Here is a 16,351-nt window from a genome sequence, read left to right on the forward strand (position 1 = left end):
AACTGATTCTCAATTACTGATCCCCAACAATACTGATTCTGGTGCCCTCGGGTCTGATACTCAAATGTGCAAACTGGTATATGCATTCCTGTAGAGATACACTCTAAAAGCACATAACAAGTAAGAGAGAGCCAAAACACCCCTATGTTGGGGTAGGGTTTCCCTGTCCTATTTTGTCAGGAGCTAGGGTTTCACTACGCACACAGCGGTTTCAAACAACCTATAATCGGGTAAGCAACCTGTCCTAGCTTGGAATGGTCACTGTGGATCTGAAAATGTACTAGGTTGAGTGGTCAAAAGGGTGCCCCGGTAAAACCGGGGTTTGTGTTCCCATACTGTCAGAGCCCATAGCTGGTCAGCCTTACGGACATGCCTTGACAAGACAAGCCTCCGGCAAACCGTTCAGGAATGGCAGATGGCAAACACTGTGTTCCTAGGCGCACCAATGCACATGCAATGCAAAGAAACACAGAAGTGTAATCAAAATGGGATATCGCGAGTTCGAGTCAAGCTCTCTAAATTCCCCAGCAGAGTCGCCAGAAACTGTAACAGCGCCCTCGTGGGCCTCGTGCTACAGTTCGGACTCGATTTGTGTCACGGTTCTTAATCTGAACCAAAGAGTCCAAATCTGGCAAATCGTTTTGAGAAACAGATTTTTGAAAAAGTAGTGCCAAACATGGACTGCTTTGCCAGATACAGAGTCGCCACCTAAATATTTTTTTTATGGGAGAATTTAGGAAACCCTGACTCGGTGCCGAAGGCCACGTGTCCGTCATCACCGGAGTTGTCTCGGCTCGGGAGCTTGGGTACGATCGGGGAAGGTCAGCTATGAGCACCCCCTTTCGCCCGGTCCGAAGACCGGCCTCTGCTAACCGTGATATCCGTTTTTGAAAACTTTATGTGTTCTTAAACCAATTGTTAGCCTAGAATTACTATGTTATGCGCGCGGCAAACAAGTATAGACCAAATCGCCCAAATTGGAACAAAACATTTCATGTTTGTTTTGAAAATGGTTTGCTACTCGCAAGTAGGCCAAAATGCAGATTTTGCCACCCTCAAGTGGGCTTTTAGAAAAGATGATTTTGCCACTATCTAGTGGGCTTTAAAATTCACAGTTTTAATGTGTTATTCCAATTTAAACAATTCGACCTCCACCCACAGGCATTCAAACAGTTTATCTCATATAAGCACTTAGCCGCATGGTAAGTATACTGTCATGTTATCATTCACACGCATGCGAGATGCTAAAGCATAAATACTTACATTGTACTCCGTGCCAAAACAATAAACTAGTTAGCAAACATGCATGTCCCTAGTTCATGTTAAGTGGCTAATGCAACACATACAGGATGCAATTAGATGGGCTCGGCTAATCTTAAACATGGCATGTGAAATGCAATCAACTATCACATAGTCAATTTTTGAATTGAAGTACAAATGCAGTTAGCGTGATGTACAGAGCCCAATGCATGCAATACAAATGCATGGATGCACGCATGCATAGCATAAGGTATGCTAAAATAAATGTGCCCTAATCTACCATCATAAGCAGGTAAATAAAAGGGAAGAAAGAAGTGGGGTTGGAAGACATACATCACACGCACGCACACTTATTACAAATATGCCCTCGCTCGGAGGAACCAAATAAATATTACAAATTAATTAACTACGCGAGCTAATTAAATATTACAAATTAATTAACAAATTAATTATTCTAAGAAAACAGTAAACCGCCTCGGGAAGCGCGCCGCCATGCGTAGGCTGCCTCTGTTTTCTTTTCTGTGCTCCTCTGGAGGCTGCCAAAATTTCAGGACTGCTTCCTTGGATGCTGGGAGACACCACCGGCTGGGTGAAATTGCCACCGGCACTGAGATGTTTCCACCGGCACAAAATTGAAGCTGTCGGCAGAAGAAAGATTGCCGGCCGGTACCTTACACTGCCGGTCGGCAAATAAAGCCTGCAGAACCTGCAACTCACAGCAACAGAGGGCAAAACAAGGCATGGCAGCACAATTCAAGGCATGTATGCACCAACCATGTCTCTTATCATTGTAATGACTCAAAGGGACATGTGTCTCGGTTCTCGGACCACCAATTACGCATTTCCATGCATGATGGCCCAAAGAACCGAGTATGCAACTTTGATTTCAAATGAAATGCAAACCAAATCAAACCAAAGTCCTAATCCCTATCACCAAATCAAGGGGCAAGGAATGCATGCAAAATGCAATGCAACCTAAGCATACAAGCTAAGGATGCAACATGGCATGGCAACTAACTTATGCAAGCATACAAGTATACATATGACAATGCAAATAGATGGAGAGATGGACTTAAACATGAATTAGGCAACTCTAAATAGGCCTAAAACAGTAGCCAATAGAAGAAAATGAAGTGCCTCGACATGCGTGCACACGGGCACGCAAATCGAGGCAATGGCATATGCAATGCAATGGCTAAAATGGCATCTAGAATGCAACATGGACTTATACTAACATGAGAGAGCCTCAGCCACACTCACATAAGAGGCCGATGGATGAAAATGAAGTGCCTCGAAATGCATGCACACGGGCACGCAAACCGAGGCAATGGCATACGCAATGCAATAGCATGGAAATGGCATGCAATCACGCTAATGGAATTTCAGCACTGAAATGTGGGGGAAAACAGCCCCGAAATGAGGCGAAAACACAACCGATACATGGAATAGTCCCGAAACATGGACTTTTGGCACCCGAAATGGCTTACAGCTATACAAAGCATGCACAATATGGACATGGAGCATGAAGAAAGAAGAAAAACAGCTTCAAAATAAGCATTTTTCTAGTACAAGTCATGGCCAAACAACAAGCAAAGATAGGGCAACAATGGCATGCAAAAATGGCCCTAAACATGAGGTTATGAAGCAACTCACGGATGCTAACTCCGAACAGGTTAGGGCCCTTCAACAACATTGAAGAGAGGCCCAAAATATGCACATTTAAAGTTCATGGCAGCCCCGAAATCAGTATACAAACATGCTAGAAATACAATGCAAAATGAGGCTCAAAAAGTGGCTATAACATGAGGTATACAAAACATTCTCCAAACAAGAAAATGCCCTTAATAAAACATGTTCAGGAGGTCAAAATAAAGCCACTTTTAGTTCGGACCAAGGTCCAAAAACAGCAACATCAGGGGCTGCCAAGACATACAAAAATGGGACCAAAAAGAGGATATAAAGGGAAGTACAACATGGAAGTCCCAAACAGGGTTTAGCCCTTCTTCAATGTTGAAGAAGGGCTCAAAATAAGCCTATTTTCAGTTTACATCAGGCTCTAAAACAGATCACACATGGGCCAAAGATACTATGCAAAAATGATGGCATACAAAGGTGTAAAGAGGCAAGTGCAAGCTACTGTCCTCAAACAGCAAGAGGTCCTCAATCAAACATGAAGAGGACCTCAAAATATGATGATTTGAAGTTTGGGTCGGAGCCCAAAGATGTAACCACAAGGGGCTAAGATATGAAGCAAGAAAAGGCTAGAAAAGGGAAGATGAAGACTCACCCTTGAAGACCAGCAAACCAACACCTCTTGGACCAAGTTTGGGAGCTTTTAACCTCTGGAGGACAGCCTCAAGCTGCTGGAATAGGCGTTGGATGCCTTGTGCTATGAGTTGATGAAGAAATGGCCCAAGAACAAGGGTATTTGGTGGTTGAATGAGAGAGATATAGAGAGAGATCAAGGATTGTGTGTATGTATATCAGATATATCTATATATCTCTGGTTTTTTGTTCCAAAAAATCCAACCTAAACAAAGGAGGAGGAGAGGTGCTTATATAAGCAATGCTAAGCTTCTAAGACAAGCTTCAAAGGGGCCAAGGGGTTCAAGGGGGGTGCAAGGCTTCTAGAGGAAGCTAAAACAGCTGGCCAAGCTTCTCCAAGAAGCTTGGCCAAAAGGTTCAAGCTTCTAGAAGGTTAGGGGGTTCAAAAGCTCACAAGGTGCAAAACAAGCACACATGCACGTGGGGGATCAATTCTGTGCATTCCAGCTGGCACAGCTGGAATCCACTCAATCTGCAGAATGCTCCGGAAGGTCGTCGGCTAGCAAAAAAAGGCCGGTCGGCCACTTTAATCTGCCGGTCGGCACAATAAATGGCCGGTCGGCACAATAAATTGCCGGTCGGCACAAACAGAGTGCCGATGGGTGGCCGGTAAGGTCAAAAGAGTGCCGGTTGGTGTCCAAATTGAAGCCCCGGAAGTTAGCTTTCCAATGGCGCAAACCTTGCATTAAAATTCCTTCTGTGCAAAAAGTTATGCCCTTTTCCGTGAAGCCGCGCAGATTCGATCCAACAAGGATGATGCCCGACTTCAACTGATCATATCTCCCCCACCCGGACTTGGCTCTAGGAGATTCTTGAGTGCAAAATGAAGCCCCGGAAGTCTTCTTTCCAACGGTGGTGACCTCATAACTGAACTCCAAGTGTACAGATTGATAAGCCCGATTCAGCGAGGGCTGCTCGACTCGCTTCTACCCGGATTCATGCCGAACTTCTCCCAAACTAGTTTTCTCCTCTCCTTTCCTCTCTTCTTCAACTCCAAACCCCTAAACAAAGTGTTTTGAAGGATTTGCCTCTCTTCTTGCCGAAGAAATTGATTCTTTGCCCTGCACATCTCTCAACACAGAGCAAACCATCAGTAGTGCCCAAGTCTTAAGGGCGGTCAAAAATGGGGTGTCTACAAGCGCCTGATGGAGAGAGCCAAAACCACTCTAACTTCACCCGGACTTTATGTGCTTCCTTCTTGTCGGCTGGAAGGGTCTGTTCTCTGAGAAAGAGGATAATAGGGTCCATCCAAGAAGGACCTAGCTCGACGCAGAGTACTTCTGTCTGCCCAGTTCCTCAATGCTGGGCCTCGGTAGGAACTCAATCAGGAGAGGGCTGGGAGATGTGTTATCGACCATGGAAGCAAGGCCGGCTAATTCGTCTGCGCGGCCGTTTTCTTCACGACCAATCTGTTAGACCCTTATCGCCTGGAATCGCTTGATGTGGTCTCTGACCAGAGCTTGGTACTTCACTATTCTGTCATCCTTTGCTTCATAAACCCCAAAAACTTGGTTAACCACAAACTGGGAATCACTGTAAACCATTAGCTCGGATGCTTGCATCTGAAGCGCGCTCTTAAGCCTGGCCAAAAGCGCATCGTACTCAGCCTCATTGTTTGATGCAGGGAATCCAAGGGTGATAGAGTGTTCGATGGTTTGTCCGTTTGGCGAAATCAGAACGATGCCCAGCCCGGCACCGTGGCGGTTAGAAGCCCCATCAACAAAAAGTTTCCACATTTTCCCCACAAAGAGCTTCCAACATTCTAAAGGGTCCTGGGAGGCCTAAAGATTGATGTTACCACGGTAGCTCGGCTGTTCGGCTTCAGGTTCAATGCTGATCAGTTCCACTTCCTCCCCCCTTGGTGATGCGGCACTAGACAGAGCAGGTTGGTCGGTGATACCTAACTCCATCGACGCATCGCCGGGCAGAAGTGTCGTACTAGCTGAAAGTTCTTCGGTGGGGTGCACAATGTCCACGTCGCCAACATCGCCAAGTTGTGTTATTTCGGTCGAGCCTATATTCACCTCCTCATCTGCCGCAGCAATATCCACCGGGCATACCGGATGAGTTCCAGGTGAGAATTCAGCAACGAAGTCAGCCAATGTCTGGGCTTTTATGGCAGTGCGTGGCTGAAACTTGACGTCAAACTGTCCTAGTTCGACCGCCCACTTGAGAATTCGACCGGAGAAATCCGCCCATTCGAACAAAGCTTTGAGGTGGAACTTAGTTAAAACGATGATGGTATGAGCATGAAAATAGTGCGCCAACTTCCTGGAGGCTATCATCAATGCCAATGCAAGTTTTTCCAGCGGCAAGTATCTCGACTATGCCGGTAGCAAGGTTTTGCTGACGTAGAAGATGGGGAGGTGCTTGATTCCTTATGACCGGACAAGCACGCACTGACTGCGTGCTGAGAAATAGCCAAATAAAGGTAGAGTTCTTCGCCGGGTTTCGGTGTGACCAACAGGGGCGCTGAAGACAGCTACTCCTTGAGCTCGGCCAAAGCCTGGTCACATTCTTCATCCCATGAGAACTTTGATTTCAGAGCTTAAAAGAAAGGGCGGCAGCGATCTGATGACCGGCTTATAAATCGGTTAAGCGCGGCGGCCATTCTAGCCAGATGCTGCACGTCCTTAGCCGAGCGAGGCTGCTTTAATTCTTGTACGGCTCTGATCTGTGTGGGGTCTGTTTCGATGCCTCGGTTTGTGACTAGGAAACCTAAGAATTTTCTGGATCCCACGCCAAAGGCACACTTAGACGCATTCAGGCGTAGCTTGTGTTGTTTGAGAATGGCGAACATCTCGGCCAAGTCAGACAAGTGGTCTGCGATGCCGGCTCTTAACCACCATATCATCTATATAAGCCTCCATTGTCCGGCCTAGCAGAGGAGTGAACATCTTGGTCACCATCCTTTGAAAAATTGCCTCGGCATTCTTCAAACCAAAAGGCATGACTCGGTAGCAGAAGAGTCCCCTCGATGTAGTGAATGAGGTGATCTCGCGGTCGAGGCCATGCATGGCAATCTTATCATAACTGCGGTAGGCATCCAAGAAACTGAGCCTGTTATGTCCAGCTGTTAAGTCCACAAGCTGGTCTATTCTAGGTAGTGGAAAGCTGTTATATTCATCATATCGGTCCTTTCTTGGGCAGTAAGGCTTGAGCCAAGCAAGAAGAACTTGTTTGGACTTTCTGTGTCAATCCGAACTTTCACCAATTCTTCAACAGCCTTGTCCTCAGCCTTAGTGCCCACATCGTCAAGGACTCCCCAGTCTTCTAGTTCCTCAATCATTTGGACGAAGCCTTTGGCAGCTCGGCTCTCGTTGACTACCACGAAGCATTGCTTCGACATGACTTGATCGCCCCAAACTTCCTCGATTGCCCCCATAGCCGAAGGGAATCTCATCACCTGGTGGTAGGTCGACGCTACGGCCTGCATAGCGTGAAGCCATCCCCTTCCAAGGATCAGGTTGTATGTGGACGGCACTTGCAATACCCAAAACTCCACTTGCTTGACTACGGATCCCGCTTTGACCGGCAGAATAATGTTTCCCAAAGGCCACTCAGGTTGTGAGTTGCAACCAACCAGTGGCGAAGTTGCCGGAGCCAAGTCTGTATCCCGGAACTTGAGCTGTTTGAATGCGTCGTAATACATGATCTCGACCGAGCTTCCCTGATCGATCAAGATGCGTTTGACATCGAATTTTTTGACGCGGTGTGTGACCACTAAGGCATCGTTGTGCGGCGTCTGAATGCGCTCTAGGTCCCTTGTGGAGAAACTGATCACGTCTTTTTCTTCGATCTTGCCCCTTTTGATCACGGGTTGGACCGACAACACTTCCCTCATGTGCTCCACTTTTTTTATCATACCTCGGAGTTCACATACACGCGCCGGTTTCACAATGCCGTGGATCACATTAACAATGCCCTGAGGGGGTGCCTCCAAGTCATCCGGTCCACGCGGATCAACCGGAGTAGGATGCGCGGCTTTAACACCCCCATCAATGTAAAGGTCCAAGTGTCCGGCGACTGCGACTAGCTCCTCCAAGTGTTGCTTCAGAGGCAAACAATCCTCTGTCCAGCGTCCACACTCCCGGTGAAATGTGCAACGGTACCGTGGATTGAAACCCTTCTACGCATCGCCTAACTTAGCAGGAAACCAGGCATAATCCTCGTCACGAATTTCACTAAGTATGCGATAAATTAGAATCTTAAAGACCCTGGTGATGCCTGTCCTGGCTTTCAACCTTCTGTTCGTATCAGCTACGTCATCGCGAGGGTATTTATCTCGGTCATTCTGTCGACCCCTGCCCCAATTTCGATGATTTGAACCTCGATCAGATTCCTCGGCGCGATCATTTGAACGGTTGGTCTCCTGTCCGACCGCGTGCACCTTGCCAGCCGACCTCTTGTCTGTTGCTACCGGAGTTGCATTCACGGTAGACGCTGCCGCATCATTTTCTACTCGGATGTGCTCGTTGATGCGCTGCATTAATTGGCCCATGGATGTCAGCTGGTGCATAGTAAGCGAGTCCCGCAGTTTATGTCCGACCGGGAGACCACGCTTATATTGAGTGATTGCCAGGTTAACCGGGCAATCTAAGATCTCATTGAAAGTTTCCCAGTATCTGGAGTTGTATGCCTTGAGTGTGTCACTCGGCTCCATCTTGACACTGAGAAGGTGGTCAACTTCCTTTGGCGTTTTGGTGTTGGTCTTGAAACGTGTCACGAAGGCTTCCGCCAACTGTTGCCACCTTTCGATGCTTCCCTCCGGCAACCTCTCGAACCATTTCAAGCCCAGCTCGCCCAAACTTGACGGGAAGATAAGGCACATAAGAGCGTCATTTCGCCTATGTCCGGCCATGACCTATCGGAAGTGGCTTACATGCATATATGGATCGATTTTTTCGTCGTAGAGTGTGAACTTTGGTTGGTGGAAGCCCGTCGGAAGCGGTGTTGTTTCTATCTCTAGGGAGAAAGGAGTGGCGCTCAGCCTCGCCAAGTCTGTGTCTAAAAGGAGAGGCGCAGCTAGGCGGGGAGGAGGCATTTCGATCTCTTCACTGGCGTGAACCCCATAGGATAGCCGCTGGAATGTCGGCACCCTTTGAGCCTCCCGTCGGCGAGCCCGTTCCTTCAAGACTACCCGCAAATCCTCTGAACGAGTGGAATAAGAATACCTCGACGTCGTCACTGGACGTGAGGGTTGATAGGTGCTATCTTGTGCGCTGGACTTCTCTACGCGCGCATCGGAATCTCCAACCTTGTAACTTCTGGTGATTGAGATGGACGGAGTACACCGCTGGCTCTAACTGCCTGAACAGCGGGGTTGGGTGCGCTCACTGTGGTCTCCCACTCCAGCTACACCCTTCCCTTTGACATGCCGCTTGAGATCCTCCATCTCCGCCGCCATTCGTCGGATGACGGCGTCTTGGTCCCTTAGCTTGTGTTCCAGTCGTCTGGCATGCGATTCTCTCCGCCGCCAGTGACCGTTTGGACTCCGTGAATGACCAAAGCTTCTTCTGCGCTTATCCTGCGCGTCTCTTGAATGTTCTCCTGGAGAAGTCTCCAGGTCCGCCATAGGAAGGATGGCGGGATGTCCTTCTCTCCGTCTGCCTGACTATAGGGTAACTCCGTCGATGACAGATAACGGAATCTCATCGTTGTTCGCCATGGACAGCGATCAGATGTGCTTGGAAGACAAGGTTTTGTCTGTCAAGTTCCCACAGACGGCGCCAATTGTACGGGGAGCAAATACTCAGGCAAGCCCGTACTCCTTTCTTCCAAGCTCCTATCTGTCCGATCGACCTGCAAGCATAACGGCGGTGAGCTACCCGGCAATGTGTAGCCGGAAAACCCCTCTGACGATCAAGTTAGCACACACACACACACAGGGATAGATTGAGAGGAGAGAGTTGAGTGTAAGTGTATATCTCACCAAATGTTCATTTGTCAAGCATGGGGGGCGCAGACTCGCTTATATACCTTCTGCGCCCCAAATCTATTCCCATTAGTCTCTCGACACGTGGCGCTGCTATCCCATCTGTCAGCACAAATCTAGCTGATCATCACCTAACCAAACTGCCAGCCCACATACCGGGACCTCGACAACCGGGCTACATCATCTCGGCTGCCAACGGCCGTGTTGCACAAGCTAGAGCGCTCCGCTCGCCGAGCTCAACGACGTCCGAGCTCAGTTGCATTCCGACATAGCCGAGCTGAAAACTGGTCGAGCTGGTAAACCGAAGACCTTTCCAGCCGGGTTGAAGCGCGAACCATGGGAACAGGACCGGCTTCCATTATCTCGGTCAAATTACCCAATTAGCTCGGTTCCTATATAAACAAGCCAAGTAGCTTGGACCTAGCATGGTCCTGGGCCATTACCGAGCACAACCCTCTCCGGCTAAGCCCAAGCTACCACGGCCCACAACATGTTCGGCCCATAATCTGCCCGGTCATTATCACGGTCCAATCCAGCTCATAAATTTCCCTCTCACCCATGATAAGAAAATCCATAGAAAAGAATTCTTTTTATATATTATGTAATATGTAATAATCAATCGGCCCGGATTGAACTTCAATGACTATTTTCAAGATTGTTTCATTTAATAGATGAGTAGATCTATGAGAGATTGGTAGGTTTTTTCTAGTTCATAATCGATTTTGTTGGTAAATTTTGTTATTGTTTGGTTGATCTTTTAAAATCTTGAAAATTTTACCTATAAATCTCATCTTTAAAAATGATGATTCTAGTCCCAATAGTTTTTTTTTATAAATCAATTAGTCCTATTCATTTTAGAAAGTGAGATTTAATATATTATTTAGAAATTAATTTTGGGTTATACCCTTATTTTTTATTATGTTTTTTTTTTTCTCCGTTTATGCTAGAAAAGTAAAATACGCAATCTATGAAAATTAAATTTGGGATTAATTTTTATAGGGGAATCTTTTTTATTTGGAATTACTTGAAATGTGATATTTTTCAAACATTTTAAAAAGAATACAAAAATTCATTAGTAAATTTTGGATAAACATATAATTTAAACTATAACACTCCAATGTAACATTCAAACGTAACACTCCAATATAAGACTAAAAAAATATCCTTAATACATTTTTTCCAAACGTAATACTCAAATGAAACACTCAAAAAAAAAAAAAATCCTTAGTTTAACACTCAAATATAAGTGTAACACTAAAAAAAAAAAAAAAAAAAAAACTCATCGGTATATTTTTTCCAAACGTAACACTCAAATATAACACTAAAAAAAAAAACTCACTAGTGTAACACACCAATATAAGACTTCAAAAAAACCCGTTAGTACATTTTTTTTTTATCAAAGGTAACACTCCAATGTAATACTCAAAAAACTCATTAGTGTACTTTTTCTAAATGTAATACTCTAAAAAAATGATGTGGGTTTCCGTAATAAGTTTTGGACAAATGTATAATTTCAAACTATGAGTTACACTTGGAAAAAGTACACTAAGAAATTTTTTAATATTTTTTGTGTTATATTAGAGTGTTACGTTTGGGATTACATTGATTGGAATGTTACGTTTGGAAATAATACACTAAAGAGTTTTTTTGTGTGTGTTACATTAGAGTGTTACTTTGGAATTATATTGATTGGAGTGTTATGTTTGGAAAAAATAAATTAATTAGGTTTTTTTTTTTTTTTTTTTGTGTTACATTTGAGTGTTAAGTTTGGGAAGAGTTTGGAGTGTTATGTTGTTACGTTTGGAAAAAAATACACTAAACTATGAGTATGCTTGAAAAAAGTACACTAAGAAGTTTTTTAGTATTTTTTGTATTATAATGGAATGTTACGTTTGGAAATAGTACACTAAGGAGTTTTTTTGTGTGTGTTACACTAGAGTGTTACGTTTGAGATTATATTGATTGGAGTGTTACGTTTGAAAAAAATATATTAATTAGTTTTTTTTGTGTGTTACATTTGAGTGTTAAGTTTGGGAAGAGTTTGGAGTGTTATGTTGTTATATTTGGAAAAAGTACACTAAACAATTTTTTAGTGTGTTACATTCGAGTGTTACGTTATTTGAGTGTTACATTTTGGTTCATAATGTGGGACTTGTTTCAAAAGGAGGAAAAATTCAAAACGTATATAGTGCGGATTGCCCAAATATTTAATTTCACATTTGGAAAAATCCACTTTTATCTCTAAAAAATTAAACCCAAACATATAAGTAACCACCATTTTGTGTAATTTTCACTTTAATAGGACTTTTTGGTTTATAAAAAAAAAAAATGGACTCAACAGTTCACAACATCATATTTTGAGATTTATTAGTGTTTCACCTTATAATCTTATTATTTTTCTTATGTTGTTTATTTTATTTTAATATAATTATTTTTTGTATTCTCAAAAATATATATATCTATATTTCAAGCCCTTAAGGATTCGTTTGGAAAGTGGGTTGGCTTTTTGATTATTTTAGCCTGGTGCTAAAAAGCCTCGCTTGGGAAGTACTTTTTGGCTTTTTTGATTTTTTGTGAAAGAAAAAATGCAATAATTATGAGTTGAATGTAATATTTTGTCTTTATTAAATTAAAAAGCTTGTTTTGTCTTTTTGTAACTAAAATAATCTCAAACCCAACCCAACCTAACCCACCCCTTCTTTCCAAACTAAGCCTAAAACTGATTACTTGGGTTTGAGGGGCTGGGCGGGCCAGTAGGCTGTGTCCACCCTTTTGCCCCACTAAAATTCAAAATATTATTTATATCTATAGTTTAAAAAGAATAAAAAAAAAAAAAAATTGAACAGAATTGGAATACACAAGACCCTGAGGTAGTTCCAATTTTCTTACTCTGTGCATTATTGATGGAGTAGGAAAGTGGCATCGTTGTTGTTCCATTGCAGTCTTGCGCTTTCCCAGTTGCACATATCATCGAGTTTCCGAGAAGGCTATGTCAATGAAAGAAAATAATCAACAATGACAGTTTTTACTTTAAGCCCATGTTTGGATATTGAATTTGAGAAGCAATTTATAAAAGTATCCCCCCAAAAATAAACTTACTTGAATGTTTTGGCAAGAAGCCTTGGCACAGGACCACTGAAATTGTTGAAAGACAAGTCCCTGGAACATGAACAAAGCGCGCACACAACATTTTTTAAAAACAAAATTCTTTCATTTTTTTTTTCAAGTACCCAGGGGACTAGTCGTTGCAAAGCCCCGAATACCCTCATTAAATAAAAACCCAATACTATCAACCAAAAAAAATAAAAAAAAAAGGAAAAAGAAATTCACAATGGCTGAATTTATGAGTGATTGGTTTGATGTTTACAAATATTGGCGGCTTTTCAGGTGGGCTAGAAAATGGGGAATTTCGCCAGGGAAGAAGTTGTTAGAAAGATCAAGTGTTTGTAGCTTTGTTCTTTTCTTTTTGGAGGCACGTGATCTCTGTCTCCTGTTTCAAAATACTCACAATCACTACGCCAAAACAGGACATTAACGGCGGTTTTTTTAACGGCGGTTTTCATTACCGCCGTTAAAGATACTATTAACAGCGGCAATGAAACTGCAATTAATACCGCCGTTGATGTATCTTTAACGGCGGTTTCGTTACCACCGTTAAAAAAATGGTCGCTAAAGTATCTTTAACTGCGGTAATGAAACCGCCGTTAAAAAAAACTACTACTAAAGCCCTCTTTTAACGGCGGTAACGAAACCGCCACTAAAGCCCTCTCATTACCGCCGTTAATGACGGCGGTCTTTGCCGGCGGAGCTCCGGCGAGTAGTGACCACGCGCGGCCAGAGGTTGAACATGACTATCTACAATAAAGAAAAAGTAATGTTTAAATATTTATTTAGGGAATATATTTCATATAGAGTGGCTGTGGTGGAGTGGTTGGTATGTGTAGATTAGAGGTCAAGGGTTCGAGACTTGGGGGTTGCAAGAAGAAAGAATTATTTTTTAAAAAATTTGAACCTATTTACGGCGATAAAGAACCACCGTTTTTGGTATTATATTACTGCCGTTTTTTGTCGACTTTTAACAACGGTAATTTAAACTTTTACGACGGTTGTACATTTTCCGACACGAGTATAATCGGCAGTCCTAAATTACTGCTGCTAAAGCCCAATTTTGACGTAGTGAATCATTGAACCATGTCTCAAAATGTTTGTATCTCGAGGTTTTCACATGTGTTTGGAGATAGGGAAAGAGAGAATCCTCGGCCCCTTTTCAGATTTTCACGTGATCTCTGTGATCTTTCATTTTTGTTTTTTCACTCTTTTTTATTTTTATTTTTTATTTTTTAAATGTTTAAAATCTAATCTTTTTTTTTTGTTTTGATTGAGGAACTCAGTTATAGGATTTGATTTGGTTTGGTTTCTTTGATGTTTCTTTAATTCTGTACTGTAAGGAATTTAAAACCCTAATTTACCCTAATTTTTTCCCATCAAACCTTGATTCATGAAATCATGAGTTTGATAGATTTTTCAGATTTATTCAATTCAACTCACCCAAATAGTTGGTACGATATTTATTTATTTATTTATTTGGGATATCAGAATAATGTGATTTTTTGGTACTATAAATATGCATTGCATTTCATATTGATTTGATGATGTCTTTTTTAATTTCCTAACATTCAAATTCTTAAAAGGTAAATACAACAAGCAACTCATCTCTGGTTTTTTTAGATAAATTAGAGAATAATTAACCCAAAAAAAATTAACTTCAACAGATTAACTAGTACGATCCTTATTTTAAGGGTTTCTATAGTAACTCGCCAAATGTAGCGAGTCGTTATATATAGGGCAAGTTACACTTTTACCCACTCTTAACTATTGCCCCATGCCTCTTTATCCCAACTAAAATTTGTGACACTTAACCCCCTTCATCTACTAAAATTTTCAATCAATGGAGTACAAGTGAGAATGGTGTCATTTTTTACATAATTCACACTTACACTGCGCAAAAAAGGATATCATTCATAGTTCACTAAGGCTTCATTTCTTTTCAAGTACGTCCAAAGTTATTAAATGGATTCAAGATAACTCTCCTACCGTATTGCTCAACATCATTACTAATGGTTCAAAATAGAATCCATGAATTAAAGGCTGAACATTCCCTGTCAGGGAAGTGCAGCTACAATGTGCACTTGCACATTGTAAGAAAAGTTGTGATTTTTGTGGTGAAAGTTTTGATATTTTTTGAATGGAAGTTCTGATTTTTGTGGTGAAAGCTATGAATAGTGAAGTTATAATGTGAAAAATTTACACTTCTTGTATAAGGTGAATACTATATGCACCCTCTTTGGGGTGCACATGGTAGCCTTTTCCTATCAACTAAATTCATATGTTAGCACCAGGATTTATTTCGAGAATGAAATTTCAAAATAAAATATTAAAATTTTTTGTACCACACAAACAATAGAGATTTAATTATGCGCACAATTAGACTTAATTATGGGATTTTGATATTAAGATTTAGAATATATTGGTGGTATAAATTCTTTTTATTAGAATCCAAGTGGAAAAGTTTACCTCGATTCAAAAATTAGGCGACTGGAGGCAGTTTGGTGCACTAGTAGTGGCATGTCACATGTGTTGGGTTAGTACAGGAAAGGACAAAATGTTCAAATCAAAAAGTGGGACAGTTATACTCAATAACTGACCAAGCATCATCATAGGTGCTCGCTCATGGAATACCGTCCATTTAATTGAATACAACCAAACATATCCAACAATCTTCATTAGGTGTCACAGTCTAGTTGGGTTTATAGTTCTAATTCCCTTACATATTCTCCAATCAAATACAAATTAGACAAAGACTGACAATGCAACATAGTGTAAATGAGTCTCGGTCTAGTTAGGTTTACAGTTTGAATTCCATTTGATATATCCTTCCATCAATAAAGATGAGTCGTTGTCTAGAAGTGGAAAATTGAAACCTTAAATGAGTTCATAAACGTTACTAAACATATAAAATTAGGAGAATATCAAATAAATGGAAAACATGGCAAATGATTGCAAATCGATGGAGTGCAAGTGGGAATTTTTCCATTTTTGCATAGTTCTTACTTGTACCGGGTGTGCCTCACTTGCACACCGTAGTAAACATAAACGTTACTAAATGTACGAGCATGAAATAATCTTCTCGTATAATCCTGTTGATCAAGTTTGCACTCCTCCAAACGTCGTCGCTTTACTCCCTGAAAACACAAACGTGAGCTAGCCGGCTGGTGTGTGCCGGATACCTCTCCGATGCCTAAGTCAGCAAAATAGACAAATAGACAAAAGCTCTATGTATTCGAGAATCAAAGTTGTGTTACCTCTACATAGGTTTTTTCATGAGCTTTTATAGGTTCCGTATAGCACAATTCTAGTAGGACTCTTATTCCTCCATGTAGAGTCATCCTAGGAATCACACTCCTGAAAGATAATGCTTATCCTTCAACACCCCCCTCACTGCTTAAACTAAGTGAGATGGTTTTACCACGGTTGGTTGACAGTACGACCGAGCTAACACTAGTCGTTTGTCATACTTAATCCAATGTCTTCACATGCAACTCATAGCTCGGCTCTCCTTTCACTTGTACCTCAGTTTCGTCCTGTTGAGACCGAGCCAGCCGTCATAAGTTTAGACCGAGCTAACAGGGCAAAGTCTACCTTAAGAAGTCCAAGCACCTCGGCTCCGAATACTATGACTGAGCTAATTATCATCACTCCAACTGTGGTGATTGATAACATGTTTGGACCGAGCTAACAACAAGGTCCATCCTGCTAAGCCTTTTTTACCAC

General features: G+C 42.3%; 1 long non-coding RNA gene and 1 pseudogene across 2 annotated transcripts in view; one reads left to right on the top strand and one right to left on the bottom strand.

The window, feature by feature from the left end:
• LOC114271786 (uncharacterized) overlaps window positions 1-16,351 on the top strand; it is a 192,054-nt gene that overhangs the window by 93,870 nt on the left and 81,833 nt on the right. The window lies entirely within an intron of this gene.
• Window positions 1-16,351, bottom strand: part of LOC114293466 (protein CLAVATA3 INSENSITIVE RECEPTOR KINASE 6-like) — an 87,032-nt pseudogene that overhangs the window by 37,996 nt on the left and 32,685 nt on the right.

Source organism: Camellia sinensis, chromosome 5 (genome assembly GCF_055761805.1).
Source record: "Camellia sinensis isolate YWXY chromosome 5, ASM5576180v1, whole genome shotgun sequence".
Taxonomy (NCBI): domain Eukaryota; kingdom Viridiplantae; phylum Streptophyta; class Magnoliopsida; order Ericales; family Theaceae; genus Camellia; species Camellia sinensis.